The 25,119-nt window shown below is 33.4% G+C and overlaps 1 protein-coding gene across 50 annotated transcripts in view; it reads right to left on the bottom strand.

Moving 5' to 3' along the window:
* The window catches only part of LOC113523215 (ryanodine receptor), a 148,080-nt gene that overhangs the window by 119,996 nt on the left and 2,965 nt on the right, over window positions 1–25,119 (bottom strand). The window contains exon 1 of one of the 50 annotated variants that reach the window (XM_052891769.1): window positions 19,551–19,729. The exons of the other annotated variants lie outside the window; for them this stretch is intronic. The gene's annotated coding sequence lies outside the window, so the exon portion shown is untranslated. Of the gene's footprint in view, window positions 1–19,550; window positions 19,730–25,119 lie in introns of those variants that run through there. 50 annotated transcript variants of the gene reach the window in all.

The raw sequence follows: 25,119 nt of genomic DNA on the forward strand, positions 1-25,119 counted from the left end.
ATATTCAATACATTTTAAATACATTACGTGTAATTTGTTTATTTTATTGATAATAAATATGGAATGGCTAATAATCGCCTAAGATTCAAAAGTGAATTATCACTTCCCATTTTTGGTCTTCGCATAACACTTTCAAGATTTTGATTATATTTTAGCTAATCATCATCATATCAGCCTTTAACTGTCCACTGCTGAACATAAGCATCCCCTTGAGGGATTTTGCCAGTAGTTGCCACGCTTGGCAGGCGGATTGGCAACCGCAGTCAGGCTTTGGAGATGTTTTAAGAGGGACGCTGTTGCCCATCCCTCGCTTTTAGTCAGTTCTTACGACACCCACAGGATAGGAAGGGGTGGCCTATTCTATGCCGGGACCACACGGCCAATAGCATTTTAGCTAATAGTTGAAAATAAACCCAATGAATAAATACCAATTTATATCATATATAAGTTTACGTCAGCAAAAAATCAATGGCCAATAGAATTCCCTGCAGTATTTCTAATAAGCTATAAACCAGCTTTATTATACTGTTCATGTATTCTACAACAGAATATCACGACATTACGACTTTTTTTTATATAGATATCTACCTATTTTTTATTTTGTAATGAAATCAAAATCATAAACAACATTTTTAGGATTTTTTATTTTTTTATTTTATACGACTTAGAATTTCTTGGTAGAATGAAATGGTCTTTCTATGCCGGGACCATACGGTAAAAGGCATCTTATTAAAGTCTATTTCAATAAAATTTAATGAAAATATAACAAAGTTTGTCAAAATTATCACAGAAATTGACACAGAATTGACACAGTACGTGTCAATTCTATCAATTTTTTTTTACTATTGTATACGTTGGAGGGGAACCAATGAGATTTTATGGGTGAAATAGCAAACGTGACAAATTCACCAGGATGTTATCGCGATAATACCCAGGGAGACCGCGTGGATGTTGACGTAATGAAAAATATTATGTTTAATTAATTAATGAAATATATTATATTATATTATTTATGCATCATCTATATAAGTATGTATCTATATAATATAATTTTACCTTTTGCTATTAAATTGGTTACACAGGTTACACTCTGGGTTTGTTGCACGCGTCCGTGTAGCCTTGCTTCAGGTTGCAGCTGAAAATCAGTGCTTTGCTTTTAAGCAAAAGTATCACTGAGCTGTAGCCTTTTTGGGTCACTGCGACACACTTGGTGAAAACATATCTCCAATATTCATTTTATGTTTTATATGTTGTTTTATATTTGAAAAAATGTAAATAATCAAATTGTATCATTTTATTCATTAATTTACGTGTGTTAAATGGCTCAAATAAAGTGTTTATCTATCTATCTATCTATCTAATGGGGTTTATTGAGGGGGGGGGGGGAGCGGTATTAAGTAATGCGAACTACCAGTCACATTACTAGCAATATACCCTATCAGGTCGATCTCCACGTGGTCCCCTTGGCAGTCATCGTGCTGAATTCTAGGTGTATTCATCACGATGGGCTAACTGACTTGCCTTTTCATTCTCGCCTATCATCCCTCACTGGTGCTTCATCAGCGTATACAGTTAGCGCAGGCGGGTTTACCATTTCATTAGCATTCATTAAAAAAATAGGGTATTTTGTAAACAATACGAGGGCTAGTTCTCATTACTATGAATTCCTCCCCTTACACGATGTCAGTTTAAAATGCGTACGGCTATTCCCCTTGTGTATCTGCCGTGAAGCAATATGGCTATGTTTCACTTTCAAGAGATCAAACCTTACTACTCAGGAATGGTAACGAATGGGCCATACCATGGCATTACACTATTTCATATGTACCTACAGACGACGGTTACCACTTTCCATCAGGTGGGCTGTTTGCTTATTTTTTATTTCATATCTCTTAAAAAAGTTTAACTAAAAACGATAATAGATACCTATTTGAATTTTATCAAGTAAATATTTTAAATGAAATTCTGAAACTATGTTTTTTTTTTATATAACTTAGAATGGCAAACAAGCTGACCGTCCAGCTGATGGAAAGTGTTAACCGTCGCCTATAGATACGTGCAGTATCATGGACATAACAGAGTATACTGTTTCGCCCATGATACCCCCCATGCGTTGCCATTCCTGAGGACCCAGGTGTTATTCCTCTGTACCCAGTAAATTCACGCCATATCCCACCCTTCAAACCGAAACACAGCCATGCAAACACAGCTGCTTCACGGTTGAAACACGAATGGGACAGAGATACCCAAGCAATCGACTTTTGTACAAAGTCTCCCTCTGGTTTATTTTTGTTTGACACTTTTGTGGTATAAAAAAGTCATAAACGATGAACGATGTATTGGAAAAAAATGGTCTCGGCTTACCCCCACCCTCGGTACGAAGATAGGCTGTTATATAGCCGATAGAGCACCCCTATAACACGACAGGGGTGATTGACTTGTGGTTTGAGATAAAATTGTGTACACACTAAAGCTATGTTATCTACTCATAGCGACCTACCGAAGCAATATTGTATATAAGGAAATAAATAGATTTAATCTCGGAAATTGTTTTTTTTTTTTCAGATAACTAGCGACCCATATTATATTCATTTGTTTATATTTTCATTAATTACTATCGAAACAGACCCTAAGTGTTGGGGGGAAAGAGATTGTTAGTAATGGGGACTGAGAATCCTATTGCTAGCAATATACCCAACCAGGTCGACCTCCTCGCGGTTCTCCCTGGAAACTGTCATGGTTAATTCCTGATGAATTCATCATGATGGGCTAACTGACCTGTTTTCATTCTCATCTATTTACACTGGTGTTCCGCCAGCGTATCCCGTTAGCACTGGCGGGGTTACCATACCATTTTCACCCATCAAAAAAAAAAACAAAAAAAGACCCTAAGTGTACACTTGTAGTACCTACAGGTAAAATAATTAAATATGTTTTTAATAGAGTAGCGATTTTAAAATATCAAATCAACACGCCCCGTAAACTATATCGATGACAAAAAAGTATTATCAAAATCGGAAATTTTGAAAAATCATTTGTGATTTACTATCAATATATATTACAAATATACCATTATTAAAATTTATATTCGGCGTAATTAAGAAGAAAAATATTATCTTCTAACTCCCTTGTTTATAATTGTTAAAACAGTGGTTAAAATACAATTGTAGATTATTAAATCCTATTTTTACAATCCTACTAATAATACTTTTTACAATCCTTGAAAAGTTAATCTTCACTGAAATTGCTCGGAAAGTAATAAATCCGAGATTCTTATAAGTTATTCAACTGTTTGGAAGATGCGATAACACAGACAAACAAAGGGTTTAAATTTCTCAACGGCTTTCTCTGTTGGGGACTGGACTGGACTGAACCATATTACTGTACAAAAAGAGCTAATACAATGATGAAACAATGATGAATGATGACATGTTTTGTAGACACATTAGATTGAAAAAAAGAAATAATTGCGGAATTATACTTTTCAATTGACTTTAAAAAAACAACCGAATTAAGGAAAAGAAGTCCTCAATTCAGATATTTTTTTTATGGAAAATACTTTTACCTGAAAAGTTGTATTTACAGATTGGAGCAATAGAAATTTTTATCAAAATCAGTTTTTAAATCAAAATATTTAGTTTTGACACACATGAAGTCAGTTTTTTTTTTGGCGGAAACAATCTTTAATTATTATACTTTTTTACGAGTACGTTAAACGATTAGAAAATAAATTTTCCTTTTTGATTACGCCAAATATAAAACACTAATAACAGCATTTTTCATTTCCATTAAAAATTATAGTATGATAGTCAATCACAAATGATTTTTCTCCTATCTTATTTATTTATACGCTTTTGTATATTAACTTTTAATATAGATATTACATTATAAAAAAAATGTACATAGGTGGAAAAAGGGGATTTTTCTAGTCAACCTTTAAAAGCTGAAAGGAGAAAGCATATAAAAATATATAAAGCATAACATATATGGTGCAAAAATAATATGATAAATAATTAGTAGCTATATAGTTAGTATCTTATATTGGCATATGGGGTCAGCTAAGTCGTTGCACGTTTTTTTTTATACAACTTAGAATGGCAAACAAGCTGACGGCCCAACTTTATTTTATTTTATTTATTAGGCGCACATAACAGAAGTTTACAAATATAAACTTAAATTATAACATGCAAGTACATAATGTATTGATCAGGTAAACTTGCCACAACATGTGCACACAGCATGATCCAATAATAAATGCGACTGCAACAAAGAAACTGATGGAAAGTGGTGACATTCGCCTATAGACATAAGCAGTACCATGGAAATAACAGAGTATACTGTTTCGTCCATGACACCCTCCATGCGTTACCATTCCTGAGGACTCAGGTGTTATTCCTCTGTACCCTGTAAATTCACGCCATATCCCACCCTTCAAACCGAAACACAGCCATGCAAACACAAATTTACGGTTGGAACACGAATTGGACAGAGGTACCCTAGTTAGTAGTAGTTACCCTAGGTAAGTTAATGACTTTTGTGCAAAGTCTCCCTCTGGTAAATGGCACGTCGACCCATCAGGATTTTTTGTGTTTCCCTCTGCCTTCTACCATCATTTCATAGATCCTATGTGTTATATATAGTTAGTAACAGAGTATAGATAAATAGATTAATTATTGTAGTCATGTAAATAGATAAAAATGCCCACAATTTTATTATTAGAATGTATTTATTTATCTGATATATGAAATAGATATAAAATCCCTAGGAATGTTCATTTTCGTTGATTCAACGTGATCAGAATACGCGATGTGGCAGAATACGCCATTGTATTAAATTTATATGAGATTGCTGCGTTTGTGTCGGTGTTTCTTGTGAGAAAACTGGATATATTGCGGTGATTTGCTGTTTACATTTAAGAAGATATAACACTTATAAGTGAATTTTTTATTCCCCTTTCAGGAAGACAAAGATGGGTGCTCTCGATACGTCTGTATTGAGGAGAAAGGGGTTGTTAGTAATGCAGTTTAACAGTTCCATTGCTAACAATATAGCCTAGTAGATCGGCCTCCACCCGGTTAACTCGTGTGACTATCCTGGTTATTTATTCTTATTTGTTTGTATGTTTGTTCTGTTTTCGACAGTCCTGATCAATCGTCTTGAAAATCGAAATCTTCTAGCTACCCGAACAAGTTGGCTTCCGAAAGGGTTTTATCACCATAGACCACATATATATGCTACGGAATATTATACTGAAGACCAAAGAGTATTATCTGCTACTAACATTGGCGTTTGTTGATTATAATTAAGCCTTGCTTCGGTCGAAACATGGGCGGTACTGCAATTTCTTCAGCGGTATCAAATTGACTATAGGTATATCGAAAGGTTGAAATGTGTGAACAATAAGGCTACCATGTCTATTTGAGTATAGAACCAGAGTACAAAATCCAGCCAGTGGATGCAAATAGCTCAGGGTCGTTCCTTATGACAGTCTATAGAGAAGGCCCATGATTAGCAGTGGACAGATAACGGCTGAAATGTTGATGATATTTGTATCCAGCCAGTATCACGCAAAAACTACTGCACTTAATATAAAAATAAACAAATATAAAAAAATAATACTAAATGCAAATTCCACATTTGTTTATCTTCATACACCATTTAAGGATGGTTAACTATTATATTTCCAAAATTTATGTGTACGAAGTTGTGGGTAAAAGCTAGTTATAAATGTTCAGCTGTATTTATCTGATTGTTATCTGTAAGTATATGTCACGAAATTTGGTATGGTATGGAGTACTTTACATAAAAAAATACAAAAGCTATTTTTTACCTCGTTCAGTCAATATATTCCGATCAAAACAAATATTTTTTTTTATACAACTTAGAATGGCAAACAAGCTGACGGCCCACCTGATGGAGAGTGGTAACGGTCACCTATAGACATGAGCAGTACCATGGACATAACAGTACACACACATACTGTTTCACCCATGATAGCCCCCGTGCATTGCCATTCCTGAGGACTCAGGTGTTATTCCTCTATACCCTGTAAATTCACGCCATATCCCACCCTTCAAACCGAAACGCAGCCATGCAAACACAACTGCTTCACGGTTGAAACACGAATGGGACAGAGGTGCCCAAGCAATCGACTTTTGTACAAAGTCTCCCTCTGGTGTACAAAGTCTCCCTCTGGTATACAAAGTCTCCCTCTGGTGTTCAAATTGTGGGTAAAAAATTGTATAGTAATATTTTTCCTGCAAATCCAATTTAGTATTTACATAATCAGAATTAAGTATTGCGGTTGTACATATAGAAGTATTTAAACATTATTTTTCGGTTGACCTTTCACCCACTAACATAATGCAGTCACTCGGTAGCGAAGCAATTTGCATACAAAAACGTTCATATAGAGATTGCAGGTCGGTATTATGGCAGGTACCAGGTGCACTATTATGCTGTATGCAACTTGTATTTGAATTTTACTCATTTATACAACTAATATATAGTAGGTATATAGCAAGCGTGGCCAACTTGACTAGACCTAAGATCTACTGTGTACTGACAAAACCCTGTGCGATCTACCAATTATATACATCTTGAAATCTCAAATGAAACAATATAATACAGTACATAATTATGTAGTATTGTAGTATTTCTTTTTATTAAGAGGGAAAATGTGAAACTGAAATTTATTTCTAGTAACTACTTATTTATATTAGTGTGAGTATTGCGTCTGAGCATCTTCCGTTAGATTAGCAAAATATTTGTTGCCTTGTCACGATCGACTGGACTAATAGTCTAAAAGTCTAAAGTCTAAAGGACTAATGTCGCGATCGACCGGTTGGCCACCCCTGGTATGTAGGTACTGCTGTGGTTATTTCTTGTGTCTTTAGAACTACAAGTCGTTTACTTATATACTTTATTTCTTTAGTGTGTTACATAGTTACATATAGTATGTTACTAGCTCTGTGGTCGCTACTATGTATGCGTGGATTTCAGAAGTAGAAAATCCAATGTACTCTAATGCAATGCAATCCAACTACTTCTAGATGTTGTAACAAGATAAAATATATACTTAATTTTAAATTAGACCTTTAGAAATATAACTGTAAAAATTATATTCAATTCGGTGCAGTAGATTTGGGGTTGCTGGAGCAAGTATACAGATAGAGAGACCGATAAAATAAAAATAAAATATTGTTTACGCTTCTGTTATTCTAATTGTTATTAAGACCCGTCATATTATTTCTTATTTTTAATATCTTCCTTACACAGATATCATCTACTTAAAATTGTATGTTGTGTCTCATAAAAAAAACAGATTTTAAATGTAACAAAATCAATTATTAAAAACTAAAAAGTAGTTTACTACTGAACCGATTTTAATAATAAAATTTCTATGGAACTAATATTTTTTTCGGATAAACAAAAAAAAAAAAACCCAATTTAGTTTAAAACTGACAAAAATAAAAAATATATAACCCAATTGAGAATCTCCTTCTTTTAGCTCGAAAGTGAGCATATCCGAAGACGTAAAGTAACGTTTTTACAACTAAGATATGCGGAGAGGAAAGGGATTGTTAGTAATGGAGGTCAATAATCCCATTGCTAGCAATATACTCTGGCAAGTTGATTTTCTCGCGGTTCCCTAGAAATCATTGTGCTTAATTCCTAGCGAATTCATGGTAGCTAACTGACCTGTCTTTTCATCCCCACCCATCTGTCATTGGTGGAGTACCAGCAGGGTATCTAGCATATAACGATAGCGCAGGATGGGTCACCATTCCACGTCAATCAAAAAAAAAAAAACAAAACTGAGATACGGAAACCGTCATGATTTATGATATTAGGACATATGATCATACAGGTATAGTTTATATACCCTGTTAACAATAGACACACCATTAAGGCGAAACGGGCTGGGTAGATAATTAATTTGACCCGTATTCGACGACACGATCCTTATTGTCGGCGAACTTGGAATCTTACGCCCTTAATTTCAAGGCGGAAAATTAAATGGCTCTAATTTGTTTAAATGTTTATTTTATTTTCTAGATACCTCGTGTCCTTAATTAGTGCTGTTTGTGTTGTTTTTAACCGATTTCAAAAGAAAATTATTAGCATTCACAGTTTAGGTGCCGAACGGTTAGCACTAGACTCCGAATAGCGATCTATTAATTTGCCTGAAGGTATCTCGTTTAGAGGTGAAACAAGCGTAACAAAACGTGCATGGACGAAATGACAGTCGAAGATTGAGGGTTAATATAGAACATAGAATCTCTGTTAGTAATGGTGGTGGACAATCTTCGAGTGTTGACAGTCACACGCATACTAAGGGTTTGAAATTAGCTTAGATATAGTTTTTCGAATGGATATATATACTATATGGGCCACTTCTATGGAAGCTTCTATCATGTGGTCCTCCCGTGTGTTCATACATGTGGGTATTTAGTTATTCGTTAGGACTTAGCATCAGCATCAGTATATATGGCGTATACTCCGATACTACGCCCGTTAGGAGGGAAAGGGATTGTTAGCAATGGAGTTCGACAGCCCCATTGCTAGCAATATGCCCTATCAGGTCGACCTGCACGTGGTTCACCCTGGAAACCATCGTGAACAAAACTTGTTGAATTCGTTACGATGGGCTAATTGACCTACCTTATTTTCACCTATCATCCTTCACTGGTGCCCCGCCAGTGTATACCGATAGCGCGGGTGGGATTACCATTTCATTATCACTCATTACAAAAAATCACTACGCCCTTTAGTGCTGGAGTACCCCAAAGCTCTGAACTGACAGCCACACAGTTCATCCAGCATATTACTGTCATGTTGTAAGTTAACAGCGTTCAATATAAAGCAGGTCTACGTGAATACCTAAAGTTCATGTCTACAGGCGACGTTTACCATTTTCCATTACATGGGCTGTCAACTTGTTTGTCATTCCAATTTTTGTAATTTGTTTTTTTGTAACTTTAAATTACGTTAGTATTATTAACATTAGAGATAATAGAGACTTTTACCAGAGGGAGACTTTGTACAAAAGTCGATTGGTTGGGTACCTCTGTCCCATTCGTGTTTCTACTGTGAAACAGTTGTGTTCGCATGGCTGTGTTTCGGTTTGAAAGATGTGATATGGCAGTGAATTTACAGGGTACAAAGGAACAACACCTGAGTCCTCAAAAATGGCAACGCATGGGGGGTATCATGAGCGAAACAGTATACTCTGTTATGTCCATGATACTGCTCATATCTATAGGTGACGGTTACCACTATCTATCAGATGAGCCGCCAGCTTGTTTACCATTATAAGTTGTATAAAAATAATATATTATATATTGGATAATCGATAGTTAATATATCTGTTATTGGGTTAACATATGAATACATGTTACCGGTAATATTTTGATATACATATATTAACCATCTTTAATATGTAGGTATGTTTAATCCAAATGCCAACTGATTTTGAAGGTATTGTAAATCAAATCCTCTTTGAAGTATGTACAATAAAGATTTTAGAATACAATGTAATGGTTTTTTTTTTTATTACGGTGATTAATTTTTACAAATAAATTGATTTTAAATATGGAGTTTTTGGTACAGAATATTCTAGTAGTCTGTTTGAAAAATCGAAGAAGAAATAGTACATTAATATATGTTACATAATTTCTGTTTGTAGATAACCTTGAGAGCTACAACAGTTGGACAAAATATATGACCAAACATTTGACTTGGTAGAAATATTACTAGACATAAAACTTTTGTCAAGCGACTGCTAAAATAAGAAATCAGACAAGTGCGAGCTAAACTCGCGCGGAGAGTTCCGTACACTGATTATCTACGTCCCATAAATTGTTTTAAATCTAGCCCCAATTTGTTTGTGGTAACTCAAAAAGCTATCACCATCATTTCAGCCATTATTCGTCCGCTGTTGGACTTAAAATTCCCCCATAGACTGCCATAAAGAAGGACCGTTCTTACCACCTACATCCACTGACTCCCTGCAATGCATTTCAGTTCGTCACTCTATCTGTTGGGGTGTCGTTCTACACTGCGTTTGCCTGTACGCGGTCGCCACTCAAGAATCTTTCTTCCCCATCGGTTTTCGGTTCTTCGAGCTATGTGACCAGGCCATTGTCACTTCAGCTTGTTTATCCTTCGGGTTATGTCGGTTATTTTGGTTCTTTTGCGGATAACAATTAATAATAAAAAAAAGTATGTATGCACAATTACAAATGAAATTCATATGCATAAATATTGAATATAGATTACTATAAATACCATAGCTTTATACTTATAGGTTTTTCTGTGATCTAAATCTAATAACTTTAAGATTTTATTCCAAAAAAAAAAAACCAGTGGCTAAACCAATTATTTTCATTTAAAAACTAAACTACTGAATCGATTTTAATAAAATTTCTGTACACGTTTCATGTTTCATATCATAATTCCCTTGATTTTCTCAATAGCTAACTTTTAAAGGGTTTATTTCATCTGAATATTTAATGGTCTTGCAAATTTTATAAAGTCGCTTGCAATGCATTCTCGCTGTACACGAATAGAGGCGATAAAAGTGTAGCTCTTCGCATTTGTTATACAACAATTCGTTTCAGCAAAACACTGTACTTACTCACTCTGAGAAAGCTTTTATGACTAGTAATGTTTTTACCAAGACAAATTGCTTAGCAATATGTTTTATTGAACTCTTGGAGATCACAAAGTTATTTAAAATGATTCAATATATATTTATGTTCTTTCTTTTCTCCTATAGTTCAAATTAAATTGATGACAGTTTAGATAAGAACAAGGAATTACATAGAAGAAGTGATAAAATTGACAATTCATAGCAGGATAGTGTATAGAAAACGTTATATGGCCGTATAATCCTACCAAATTTAGATACACCCTGCTTGCATACTTTCAACATAAACGGTGTCGAATATAAAATCTAGTAATGTAAAATTTGTTATTGTCAAATATTTGATATATCAAACATTTTCTATACACAAGCCTGCTATGAATTGAGAAAAATAGCAACCGAGGGTGTATCATTCGTTATTTTTTTACTAATTTTATTTGCATAAAAAGAAAGGATCCAACTATATGATTGAGGGGGGAAAGGGATTGTTAGCAATGGAGTTCGACAGCCCCATTGCTAGCAATATGCCCTATTAGGTCCACCTCCACGTGGTTCCCCCTGGAAATCATCGTGAACAATTCTTGTTGAATTCGTCACGATGGGCTAACTGACCTGCTTTATCCTCACCTATCATCCTTCACTGGTACCCCGCCGGTGTAAACCGATAGCGCGGGTGGGGTTACCATTTCATTATCACCCATTAAAAAAAAAAACTATATGATTGACAGTTTTTATTTTATCATTCCTTCTATGTAATTCCTTGTTCTTAGTAGTTTAGTATTGAAAAGGGTTGTAATGTCAATGTCAATTGTCAACTTACATCAGTCACCGAACTGTCATTGATTGTCACTGATAAATTAAGGTCATGTTATTACGGCACCTTCCGTTGCTACTGTAGAGTTTCTCCTAATAAATTTTAAATCATCACATACCTTTTCAATCCCTGTCACAAGTATCTTTTTATAATATCTTTTTACAATAATAATAATACACAATATTAATATTGACAAGTACAAATTTTATTATCTAAACTAATATTATAAAGAGAAAATATTTATTATTTTGTATGTTTATTTCTTAGATTATATAGATAAAGCGTTTTCCATACAAATGTTTCAAGAAAAGCGAGTCAACATTTTTCATGTGTAAATATTAATTTTATTTATTAAATAATACGTCAGGATACAATGTGTGCAGAAGTATATAGAAAACTGATTAAAAAAAAAGAGTTAGCTAATTTGATAATTAGTTGACAAAAAGTTGAGACTCGATTTTTGAGACTCGATGCTCTATATATATATATATATATATATATATATATATATATATATATATATATATATATATATATATATATATATATATATATATATATTAAGGTTTATTTGTAATGGATAAAATAAAAAACTAGTTTTCCATTTTCAAAAATTCTTTTACCCATAGAAAGAGTGACGTGGGCTTATTTTCAAAATTGTTAAAGACAGTTAAAGAGCTTGTGAACAAAGTCTATTTGAATAAAGATTATTTCTATTCTATTCTGTAACGAATCAGTTTTAACCGAATATATCTCACTGTAACTACACGAGCCCCGGTACCTGCAGAACTATAAATGTTACTACGTCTCATTCAGAAAAGGTTATTTTTAACGAACAGCGAAATGGGTTGTCTGTCCCCGTTACAATAGCTAGTCTTGCAGTTAAATATAATGCGTACTTACGAAACTTTTAACAATAGAATTTATAACTGTCTCATTTAGACTGATTATTAATAAACTCATCCTTGCTAACAAGTAGTTAAATTAATCTATAATTTTACATATAGGTATACAATTTAGGAAGGACTTATAAACCTCGGTAAGCTTTTTTTAGAACTTGGAATGACAAACAAACTGACGGCCACTCTGATAGAAAATAATAACTGTCGTCTATACTAGTAGACAAACATTACCATGACCGTCACAGACTACACTGTGACACCAGCATTGCTTTTTCGGAGGAGTAAGATGTTATGCTTCCGAAGCCTGTAATTTCACTTTCCTTTTTTCTCAAGATGGTGTCATGCAAACACAGTTCAGTTTTATGAAGCAAACACGAGTGGGTCAGGTTCCCCCTGGAAACCATCGTGAACAATTCTTGTTGAATTCGTCACGATGGGCTAACTGACCTGCTTTATCCTGACCTACTTCATCCTCACCTATCATCCTTCACTGGTGCCCCGCCGGTGTATACCGATAGCGCGGGTGGAGTTACTATTCCATTATCACCCATCATAAAAAAACAACAGGCAAAATACCCTAAGGGCGAGCTTACGTTTAGCAGTGGACAGTTGAGGGCTGGTATGATGATGATGATGATGATGTCTTTGAAACTACCAGTCCGATTGAAACATTCTTTTCTTATTTATTCGCTTAATTCTTGAAGGTTATAGGCTATTTAATATAATGATAAGACTACGGGCAAAGTTTTTTTATATATAATCGCGATTAAAAAACAGGGGTTGATTGTAAAAGCGTGAAAATTTGAAGTTGTGTATATTTTTCAATGCTAAATCATAGTAAAGTAAAAATAAAAAAAAAATTGTCGAAATAATAAAAAAAATATATATTTAGAGGTGGGTCACCCTTATCATTAAGGGGTATGAAAAATAGATGTTGGCCGATTCTCAGACCTACCCAATATGCACACAAAATTTCATAAATATCGGTAAAGCCGTTTCGGAGGAGTTTGGTAACAAACACCGCGACACGAGAATTTTATATATTAGATAACAGTGGGAATTTCGACTTGTTACTTCAGCAGATTCTGCTTTCAATATAAAATGTAACGTTCGCACGTACTTCTGTTAGAAAATGGGAAAGTTAATTAAGTGCTTGTACTATATAATTCATTTTACTAGTGACTTAGGCACTATTATAGAGTGTCCTTGTACGTTGGCCCTCACCATAGTTTATTCTATAATATTATGGTGTTTGTTAGCACATGAATATGTAGAGCATGAAAAAATATTAAGCGGTTGGATTAATTCAATTAATAAATAACTAGAAATATGTACTTGTACCGCTTGACGTACTATAAAGCGTCATCTAGCGTCCAAAACAAAGCAGAGCTTGTATAATGTGTATATAATATAATAATTAGACAACTGACAATAAAAATGATAAATACATATATATATATATATATATATATATATATATATATATATATATATATATATATATATATATATATATATATATATATATATATATATACTAGCGTAAGCAGGTTTACAATTGCATTTTTATCACATTCAAAAAAAAAAACAAAATATATATTCGAGTGCGAAAAAACTCAGAGGTATACCAAGCCGTCTGACCAGTATGATAATAGTAGGTTATATCGTTCATTTACGGGTACATTTGTCTCAGCTTAAAATCATGAACAAAGGGAGACTTTGTACAAAAGTCGATTGCTTGGGTACCTCTGTCTCATTCGTGTTTCTACCTTGAAGCAGTTGTGTTTGCATGGTTGTGTTTCGGTTTGAAGGGTGGGATATGGCGTGAATTTATGGGGTACAGAGGAATAACACCTGAGTCCTCAGGAATGGTAACGCATGGGGGGTATCATGGGCGAAACAGTATGTGTGTGTACTGTTATGTCCATGGTACTGCTCATGTCTATAGGTGACGGTTACCACTTTCCATCAGGTGGGCCGTCAGCTTATTTGCCATTCTAAAAAACAAGGCACAGTTACATCAGGCAGATGAAGGAAAAAGTAGATGTCGTCATGCCGTATCAAGAAGTTAAGAGACTCGCTGAAAATCGTTGTAAGTGGCAAGAGATATATTGACAAGAGCGCAGTTCTTAAATATAAATGAATAAATCAATACATATTTGAACTCAATTACTTATAGAAGATATTTCCATCGATTGTATGTCTAAATACACCTTCGTTTATGTCGTGTCACAAACGTAATATACTATTTATGGAATTTCAATCGAATGTAATGAATTTATTATCTCAAGTCTTGTAGGTCACATTTAGATTTTGTTTAACAAAAAAAACTTAACCTCTTTTGATAGAATTTCTATGGAACCAGTCTGAATGTATATTTTATTTTAGCTTAACCCTTTTATGCATGATTTTTTTTGGTGAAATCAAAGTCATATAATCAAAGTGATATAATTCATGTTTAAAATTGAAGGAAAAATGGTTAAAACAATAAATTTGACAGCTATGTTTTTTTTCTGTAATGGACATTAAGAAATTATCCAGACATAACTTAAAGTGAACTTGGTCTTTTATATAAGTTTTAGGCATTCAATGTTATGATCGAAATTTCCACCAGTATGCAAAGAAGGGTTAAAAAAAGATTTTTCAAGTTGGATTATAAGAGACGGACGGACGGAGGAGACTGAGGCGACAAATAAAAAAATAGAACCAAATAGAAAAACTTTTTTGAAGTCGCTTAAAAATACTGCATCACGACAGTTTTTTTAGAATACTTAGAACATCAAACAAACTGATGACCGATCTGATGGAAAATGATAACAGTCGCCTAGAAACATTAAAAGAAAGAAAAAATATTTTTATTCTATATATATTCTATTAGATTTAAGCATTTTTGAATAGTCATTTTTTTATAACCGCCCATTTGGAAACAATTTCAGTCAAGAAGAACAGGAAGGAAACTCAGCTGTTGCTTTATTCAAAAAGTTTAAATCAATAAATAATGAAAATCAGTTGCAGTGTAATAAAAGTATCAGGTATACACTGTGATACTTATACGTATTCCTTTGAGGATCAGGATAATAATAAGCCTTTGCATCCTGTAATTTCACTGTCATACTCCACCTTTAAATCGATACACTACCAAGCAAATGTAAGTATCTAGGGGTCTACCATGAAATTAAAATCCCAATTTTCGGCCTCAATTTCGTGTTTTTGTTCGTACCGAAATCGATCCTGTAAATAGAGCTTAGTTTTAAACGGTATGTATCATGTAATTTTAGCATCATATATATATATATATATATATATATATATATATATATATATATATATATATATATATATATATATATGTATATATATATATATATATATATAGTATTATAAGAATGAACATTTGATTTAAAAACAATGTAGACAATGCTTATTGAATTGCAGTTTTATAAAAGGCCAGCTACGCACTAGCAATTATCCCTCTTGTATTACAAGTATTCATGAACAGCGAACCCTCATGCTACTCGTGTATGAATAGGAAATAACGTCATTTAAATCTTATTAGAATGTCGACTAATCAGGCTTAATTATAGGCTGATTAAAGGGCGTCGACTTGTAGATATAATGATGTGCCGAGGCGGCGTTTTTGATATTTGAGTAATTTAGTACTTATTGCAGTTTAAGAGCTCAGACTATCGAATAATCGAATCGAATTAAATAATCGAATAGGTACTTGTACGAGTATTCGATTACTTACATTAATATTTTTTTTTAATGCATGATTAATGGAATGGTAACCCCGCCTGCGCTAACGGTATACGCTAACGGAGCACCAGTGAGGGATGATAGGTGAATAATGAAAAAAGCAGGTCAGTCAGCCCATCGTGATGAATACAGCTGGAACTCAGCACGATGGTTTTCAGGGGGAACCGCGTGGAGGTCGACCTGGCAGGGTATAATGCTTTTACATTAGTATTCGAGTACTTGTATGAGTATTCTAGCAATATATCCGATTACTTTACGGGTACTTTATCAATTAATTTCTGAAGCTTAATTTTAATGATAATAATAAATGTTCAGTAATATAACAATTTTCTATCGATATATAACTAAAGAAAATCACAATAAAATAATAAAACAGAAACAATCAAACTTATTGTAATCACGCGATTAGTATTCGAGTACTGTCAATACTCGAAACTGCTATTCGAATATCATGTATCCGTATTCTGTACGTTTTTATGCTTGATGATGGAATAGTAGCCTCGCCTGAAATATAAGAATACGCTGGTGAGGCACCAGTAAGTGATGGTTGGTGAGAACGACCAGTTGGTCCATTTTGAGGAATTATCTGGAATTAATCACTGTGGTTTACAAGCGGCAGTACACCGAAGTCGGGGTATACATTTTTTTTAATGAATGATAATTAAATGGGGTTCCCATTTAATTATCATTCATTAAAAAAAATGTATTTTTTATCCGCCTGCGCTATCGGTATACATCGACGGGGCACCAGTGAGGGATGATAAGTGAAGATGAAGCAGGTTAGCCCATCGTGACAAATTCGCTAATGAATCAATCATGATGGTTTCCAGGGAGAAACGCAAGGAGGTCGACCTGTGAGGGTATTGCTTATAATGGGGTTGCTAATCCCTATTACCAACAATCTCTTTATCCCCCCGGTCGGGGTATATTGTCGACGTAAGCACTGAACAATAGTCGCAAACTATAAACATATATATAATTTTCCTTAAGTATTAAATAAAAAAAAAAAACAAAATATTAATAATATAATGAGACAGATACATAAAAACTTATCATAAATTCAATATTTATTATTGTATATTTCGAGTATTGCAAAAACTCGAAATATGTCGAATGTCGTATATCCGAATTATGTATAGAGTAGATACTCGATTACGTGACTACTACTATTCGGGTCAATATTCGAATTAGTTTAATTCAACATGTTAGTACTCGGCTATATAATAACAGGTAATGTCATTCTACCATGTTCTATCACAATAATGGACTAAGGCGGTCTATAAACACTAGTTAAACTAATAAATTATTGTGGCAAGGTGTTGTTAGGTGTAACTGTTACAAGTATGTGCCTAGCAATAATTTATTAGGTTTCATTGATTAAAAAGGTTTTCAAGTTTATTATTAACAGTAATCGAAAAATTTTAAACTTTTATTTATTTACTCTTTACAGCACAACTCAAAGAATAATACAAAAACAATATACAAACATATATATATATATATATATATATATATATATATATATATATATATATATATATATATATATATATATATTACACATATGTAGTTCAAAAGGCAGTCTTATCGCTAAAGCAATCTTTTCCACACAACCTTGGGTAGAGGAGAAAAGAAAAAGGCGGTAGCTATTTGGTACAATAAGTATATCTAATAAAAACGCTACCAAATTTCGGGATATATTTACTAACCGGGATAAATGGTAGGCTGTATCTTTCTCCATCCCATATAGAGTACGTGTATACCATATATAGTAACAAACAAACACACTTTCAGATTTATAATATTAGTAAGGATTGCCCATTTGAATGAAACGCTAGATGCACGACAATTGTTACAAAGCCAAACGGTTAAAAACTTAAATACAAAATTGGTTATTATTAAAAATTTCAAGTTTCTTTCAGTGAATTTAATTTTCGCGCCATTTATTTGCAGCGATGCAACAATGCAAGTACTCTAATAATAAATATAGGTAACTACTGCAGCCAGGTAATATTGGAACTCGTTTAATTTATGCATGATGCTTTGCAGTATTTTTAATACACTTTGCAGTATCCTATTAATATTATAATTGTGAAAGTTTGTAACAATGGACGGATGGATGTTTGTTACTCTTTCACGCAAAAACTACTAAACAGATTTAAATTAAATTTGTTATACGAATAGTTCGTATCTTAATTTAGCATATGGGATCATTTATATATAGATTCACGTGGGTAAAGCCACGGGATACGGCTAGTTTTTAATATATGTACATACTCACTATGTACTTGTAATACTTACACAATTTAAGCGAGTATCATATTTATGGTCATTTCATTAATTCAAATTTAATTCATAGAAATACAATTTTACGCTTTGTATTACTTTGACCATGATCCCGGTCATCATATCATGATATCCCGGCATAGTATAGGCTACCCCTTTTCTTTCCCGTGGGTGTCGTAAGAGCCGACTAAGGGATGGCAAGGGATGGGCAGCAGCGTCCCTCTTAAAACATCTCCAAAGCCTAAATATGAGAACTGTGTGTGAGAAATGTGACGCTGAATCAAAGTAACCGATAGATATAATCCGAAGAAGAAGCTAAATGGTAGTCAGTATGAAGAATCGATAATTAACAGAGAAGAAAGAGTATCGAGTATCGGCCTTGTACAGGTAAAGGCAGTTAGGATAACCCCCCCAATAAATGGAGCGACGACCTCGAATGTGTCACAGAGAGTCAGTAGATACAGATGGCTTAGAATCGTTCGTTGTGGCTTGGTCTAGTCTTATTTTTTCTGGAACATTTGATTAGAATTATTTTGTTTAAATTACTTATAATATATGTGTGAATGCCATCACACGAAGATTGGCTACCACTATTACTACCAGAAGCTCTACAACCTTCCATATTAGCCATCAATCTCCAACTGCCATTTACTCACGCATATTTTGCTATTTTTTATTTTATTTTTTCTCTCTTGCAATGAACAGTAAATGTTATTGTTAATTTAATTAGTAAATACTTACAACTGTAATATAGGTTTATTACTTATCTATATAAAATCTTAATAATATTATAAATCTGTAAATTTATAAAAAAATTTGGACAATTATATGTTCAGATGTCTGTTACTGAAATAGGTTAATCTTGTCTTGGATTATCACATTTATTTATTTAAATAGTTTTATTAACCAAATGAAAATATGGCACAGAAGGCGGGCTTAATATTAGTAACATTCTCTACCATTCAACCTTTGGGGTGAACAGTGAATCATATTTACGCGAGCAAAGTCGCGGGACGCATCTAGTGTTGTGGAAACAAAGGATTTGTTGTTCCACAAAATGCTACTGGAATCAAGCGTTTAACAAAGACTTTAGTATTAAAAATATTTTTAATTTTTAATAATATGGTATATAAACAAAACAAACCTTCGAATACATCGCTGCCTTCAATAGACGCAACAAATCACTCGCACATCACTAAATATCACTCACACTAATGCAGCGACGTCGGCACACGTGCGCAGTGTATATAAAAAATAAAACTGAAAAATATTCAACACCTCACAACACACAGTACGTCCATTTGCGGCCGAATACCGCAGACGACTGAAAACTGAAAGCTGAACTGCAGGCAATAAAACAAAGCTTTCAGATTAAAAGCGGTATTGCCAGTTTTTCGTTCGGTGTTTCGACTTCATATCATCTCATTGGGTTTTGCTTAATCACTTTAATTAAGTAAGGGTCAGTATATTGTATACAGCAATTTTCATTGTTATCGATTTATTTTTAAACAGTGTCTGTTTATTTTGTAATAAACCAACGGTAGCTTAATCCAGTTTAAATTAGTTTAATTATATTCTATTACTTATACAAATGTCTTAGCTTATAAAAAATATAAAATATCTCTTGAAAATTTGTTGTTTTTATGAGTACTTCGCTAAAAACAATTATTTTTAACTGACTTCAAAAAGAAGGAGATTTTCAATTCGGTTATATATTTTTTTTGTGTTTGTTAAATAATGACTATGGTATTCGACTTAGAATAATCAGTTCTAATCCGATACGGAAAATTAATTTTTTATCTGAAAGGATATGTGTAATTATTTCTTAATAGGAACAACACACTGCCCGCTGGTAATTTTTTTTTGATGGGTGAAAATGGTATAGTAACCCCGCCTGCGCTAACAGGATACACTGGCGGAGCACCAGTGAAGGGTGATGGATGAGAATGAAAACAGGTCAATTAGCCCATCATGATGAATTCATCAGGTATTAACCATGATGGTTTTCAGGGAGAACCGCGAGGAGATCGACCTGGTTGGGTATATTGCTAGCAATGGGATTCTTAGTCTCCATTACTAACGATCCCTTTCCCCCCTTGCCCACTGGTAATTAAATCAAATATTTTTCTATAAATATATAATTTATTGCAGGGCTCCAATCATACTTAGATTTTTACTGATAGGAATGTTGGCTGTAACTTTTGCTGTGCAATTCTGGGTTCCATTTCGAACAGTATGGCATTACATTGGAAAGAACTGCCTAACGTAATGAATAGTCCTTTCCACTCAGGGTTTGCTGGAAGAGAACTCTTACAGAGTTAAGCTCGCCTGTTGTACATCTTTATTTAATATAAAATATATGTTTGTAACTTTTTATGTACAATAAAGTATAAATAAATACTTACGAATTGGTCTCATAGAAATTTAGTTAAAATTGGTTATAGAGTTTAGTGTTTAAATCAAAATAGTTATTATGGTTAAAAAAAAAAGTTCAATTGCGATTCTAGGGCTCATTATTTAATTATAATTGTAAAAAAAAAATAACATTGACTAGTAATTTATTTCATACTTATTCGTAGTAAATTTTAAACTTTCGCGTTGTGTACACATATCCATCAGGTGAGCCGTCAGCTTGTTTACTATTCTAAGTTGCATAAAAAAAATGATATTCTCGGTCGGTATTTAACATATACGTGTATATGATGCGATTACAGATAAACAGTACCCACATGTCTGATTTTTATTGCCTCATATTCATATTTTAAAACAAATAAAATGCAGCGGGTAACGTTTAAATGTTCCGTAGACACATTAATTTAAACTACTTGAATTTTAAACGCGAAATTGTGTCAACGAATAGATTTTATTTCGCAACAAATAAGATTTTACTGTAAAAAAAAGAAAGCTGCTTCAATTCAATATTTACAAAAGGAATTATTATTACTAGAAATATCGATGCAAAAGGAATAATCAAAATCGGCAAAGAATTAGCAAAATAATCGTTAGCACAAAAAAAAGTATATTAAATTCCTAGCACAAATTACGTATCTTTTAGGTATCTTTGCTAACAATACACCATATCATGTCGACCTCCAAACGGTTCCCCCTGAAAACCGTCGTGGTTAATTCTAGTGGAATTCGTTACGATGGGTTAACTGACCTCATAATTTTATTTTCTCATTGCTTTCTTGATTTAATTGATTAATTTTAGAAATATGAAAGCGTAGCGGTTTTTTGTATTAATTGCCGCATGCATTCTTATGTAAAATGTGAATACTATAACTATCAGATGGCAATTGTGAGTAGCTTTGACGTGGTCTAGTGTTTTGAGTAGTCATGCTCACTAAAATGTCCAGACTTGTGGCGGCGTGGTGGGCCGGGTCATTGGGCTCCCTAAAATATGGTCGAGCGCAGTGATGGCTGGCTCATCCGTCATACTCGTGAACGGGTGCTGCTTGTAGGGACTGGTCTGCTCTAATCACTATGACTGATTTCCTCTTATTAATTGTTTAACCAGTTGGTTATGTATTCAATTTTTTTTTTCTTTTTGAGTATTTAATTGAATTAGTGCTAATTGGTGGTTTGTATTCACACAATTAAACTTAAAAATGTAAAATAATAATAAAATTATTTAAAAGAGCATCACGCAAGTTTCTTGCTCGTTCTTCTTGTGATGAGACAGCTTTCCGAACGAGCGGTAAATTAAAAAAAATGTAATGACTTTTCAAAAGTGCTTCAATGTAAGTTTATTTGAATAAATGATTTCTATTCTATTCTATTCTATTCTATTCACCTGTCAACCCTCACTGGTGCCCCGCCACCGTATACCGATAGCGCAGGTAGGGTTACTATTCCATTATGACCCATTAAAAAAAAATATAGTGACAGTCACTAATATAACTAAGTAATATAATGCATACATACATACATATCTGTCATGCCTGTCTCCCATTAGGGTAGGCAGAAACAATGGAACGCCAAATGCTTCGATTCAAACAAACCTCTTTCGCTTCTTCCATATTCATCAATCTTTTCATACACGCTCGCCGGTTACGGGTACTTTAAATTTGGCGCTTCTTCAGCACGTCGCCTATTTGGTTACGGGTACTTATAAAAAAAATAATCTTGTCTTGTCTTGTCTAATATAATATAGATATATAATCTAATATAGCGAATAGAGACTGAATTTACGGATGTCAGTTACACGGATTTGCGATTATCCGGACTGTCAACCGAACGATCAAATAAATCTGTATAAAATATGTAGGTACAATCGTAAGTATGAAAATGTATGTCTAATTTTATTTATTAATAAACATTTGTTTTAGTTGGTTTATGTTGTTTCGAATAAACACTTATCTTTCTATAACCTAAAATGTGTACAAAAGTTTCTTTTCCTTGTATATTCAATTATCCGTATTTTTGATTATCCGGATATTATTATTGAATGCTTTTGAGTCTCGACTGTGGTAATCGCTTACTATCAGGCGAGTCGTATGATTTTTTCACCATTTTGGAGATATAAATAAATATAGACATCGAATTTTAAGCTGAATATGTTGTACTCAGTTTCGTCGTTTGGATGCTGAACGCTCATACGCTCGCGTTAACATTAGGCTCCGAGTAGCGATCTAATAATTTGCCTGAAGATGCCATGTTTAGAGGTGAAACACGTGTCGCAAAACGTGCGCGAACGAAATAGCGGTCGGAGATTGATGGCTAATATTTAATGTTGTGAAACTTCTGCTAGTAATAGTGGTGGTAAATATTCGAGTGTTGGCATACTAATGGTAGCGGAATTAAACAAAAATAATTGTAATCAAATAACCTATGTAATTGTATTTATATCTATATAATATAATAGAAATTCTAATTTTTATCAAGTTTCTAATAGTTCTTGATATATATATATATATATATATATATATATTTTTTTTTGATGGGTGAAAATGGTATGGTAACGCCGCCTGCGCTAACGGGATATGCTGGCGGAGCACCAGTGAAGGGTGATCGGTGAGAATGAAAACAGGCCAGTTAGCCCATCATGATGAATTTATCAGGAATTAACCATGATCGTTTCCAGGGGGAACCACGAGGAGGTAGACCTGGTTGGGTATATTGCTAGCAATGGTATTTTTAGTCTCCATTACTAATAATCCCTTTCCCCCCTGATATATATATATATATATATATATATATATATATATATATATATATATATATATATATATATTCAAATAGTTATAAAGTTTCAAATAAAGTACTCGATCAGTAGCAATCTAAATGGATAGTGTATGTATCAAAATAATATATTGCATATTTGGCACTGCATCTTACTGGGTCAAGTATAATAATGTGACGCATATAATTATATATGACTGATCAATAACTACACTCACGAACAAATGAACAATGAAACAGTAACAAAAACGTAGCTATAAACCGAACTTTTGACTTTTCATGGCGTCACGTTTTTATATTACCCCTTAAACTGAATGATCGCGTACTGTGCGGTTTCAGAGTAACTCCCCTGTCGCAGATTTCCCTAGAGACTACAGTATGGGGTTCTACGAGAAGGGTGTATTAAGGTTTCTTCAGGTCTGGTAAGACGTACGTGATACCCCTGGTGTTGCAGGTGTCCATTGGCTATAGTGACTTTTTTTTATACCACAAATGGTATGTTAAACAGGCTGTTTACTTTCTTTATTTAATGTCTACATATTATAATAATGAATTATGAATTAAAAGACGCCTTATTTAGTTTATATATTTAATATACATATATATTTATACATATCGTCATAGTCGTAAAATACTGACGGATCGGAAAAATATTACATATATAGATCCGTCAGTATTCTACGACTATGACGATATATTGTTATTGATAGAGTTTACTTCCATATAGGTTTCAAAATATTTTTTAAACAATTTCCAAATTCTCAATTTGTTTGATTTTCTTTTTGAAGTTTTACCCAATTTTGTATTGTATGTTAGCTACGGTTAAAGCTAACTTTTTTGTTTCTATCTTTAAATCGATTAAAAAAAAAGTTTTTAATTAAACGGTTGTATTTTTTTATGTTTGTTACCTCAAAACTTCATCATTCATAAACCGATATGGAAAATTTATTTTTTATCTGACAGGATACAATTTCAAATTGGTCCCATAAAAATTTTATCAAAATGGGTCAGTTTAGATTATAAAAAACAAGACCTAGTTTTACTACAATTTTTATTTTGTATAACTATCTTAAATTATAGTGTGACGGTTCAAGCTTCTTTTTTATGAAGTAAATGTATATAAAACACGTGATTCTACACATCAGTGTGTGTGTGTGTGTGCACGATTGCTTATTGTTTTACAAAACAAAACAATATACGTACTTACATAATATTTACCTCGCGTGTGGAAATTTCAGGAAATGTTAGCGGATGCGTTCCGTTATAACATAAAATCAGCTATTCCCAACATATTTCTATTCTAACTCCAGCTGTTTAAAGTGTACGTTGATAATTCAGAGAGTCTATGAGTCAGTCTTTTTATATTTACAGATAGACTAGCTTCTAATACGCGACTTCATTCGCATGATCGGGAATTTTTTTTTATGGAATTGGATAATGGAATGGCAACACCGCCTGTGTTAACAGTATACACTGGCGGGGCACCAGTGAGGGATGATAGGTGAGAATGAAAATAGGTCAGTTAGCCCATC

The sequence above is a fragment of the Galleria mellonella genome, unplaced genomic scaffold (assembly GCF_026898425.1).
Source record: "Galleria mellonella isolate WM207_F2 unplaced genomic scaffold, CSIRO_AGI_GalMel_v1 utg146, whole genome shotgun sequence".
Classification (NCBI taxonomy): Eukaryota; Metazoa; Arthropoda; class Insecta; order Lepidoptera; family Pyralidae; genus Galleria; species Galleria mellonella.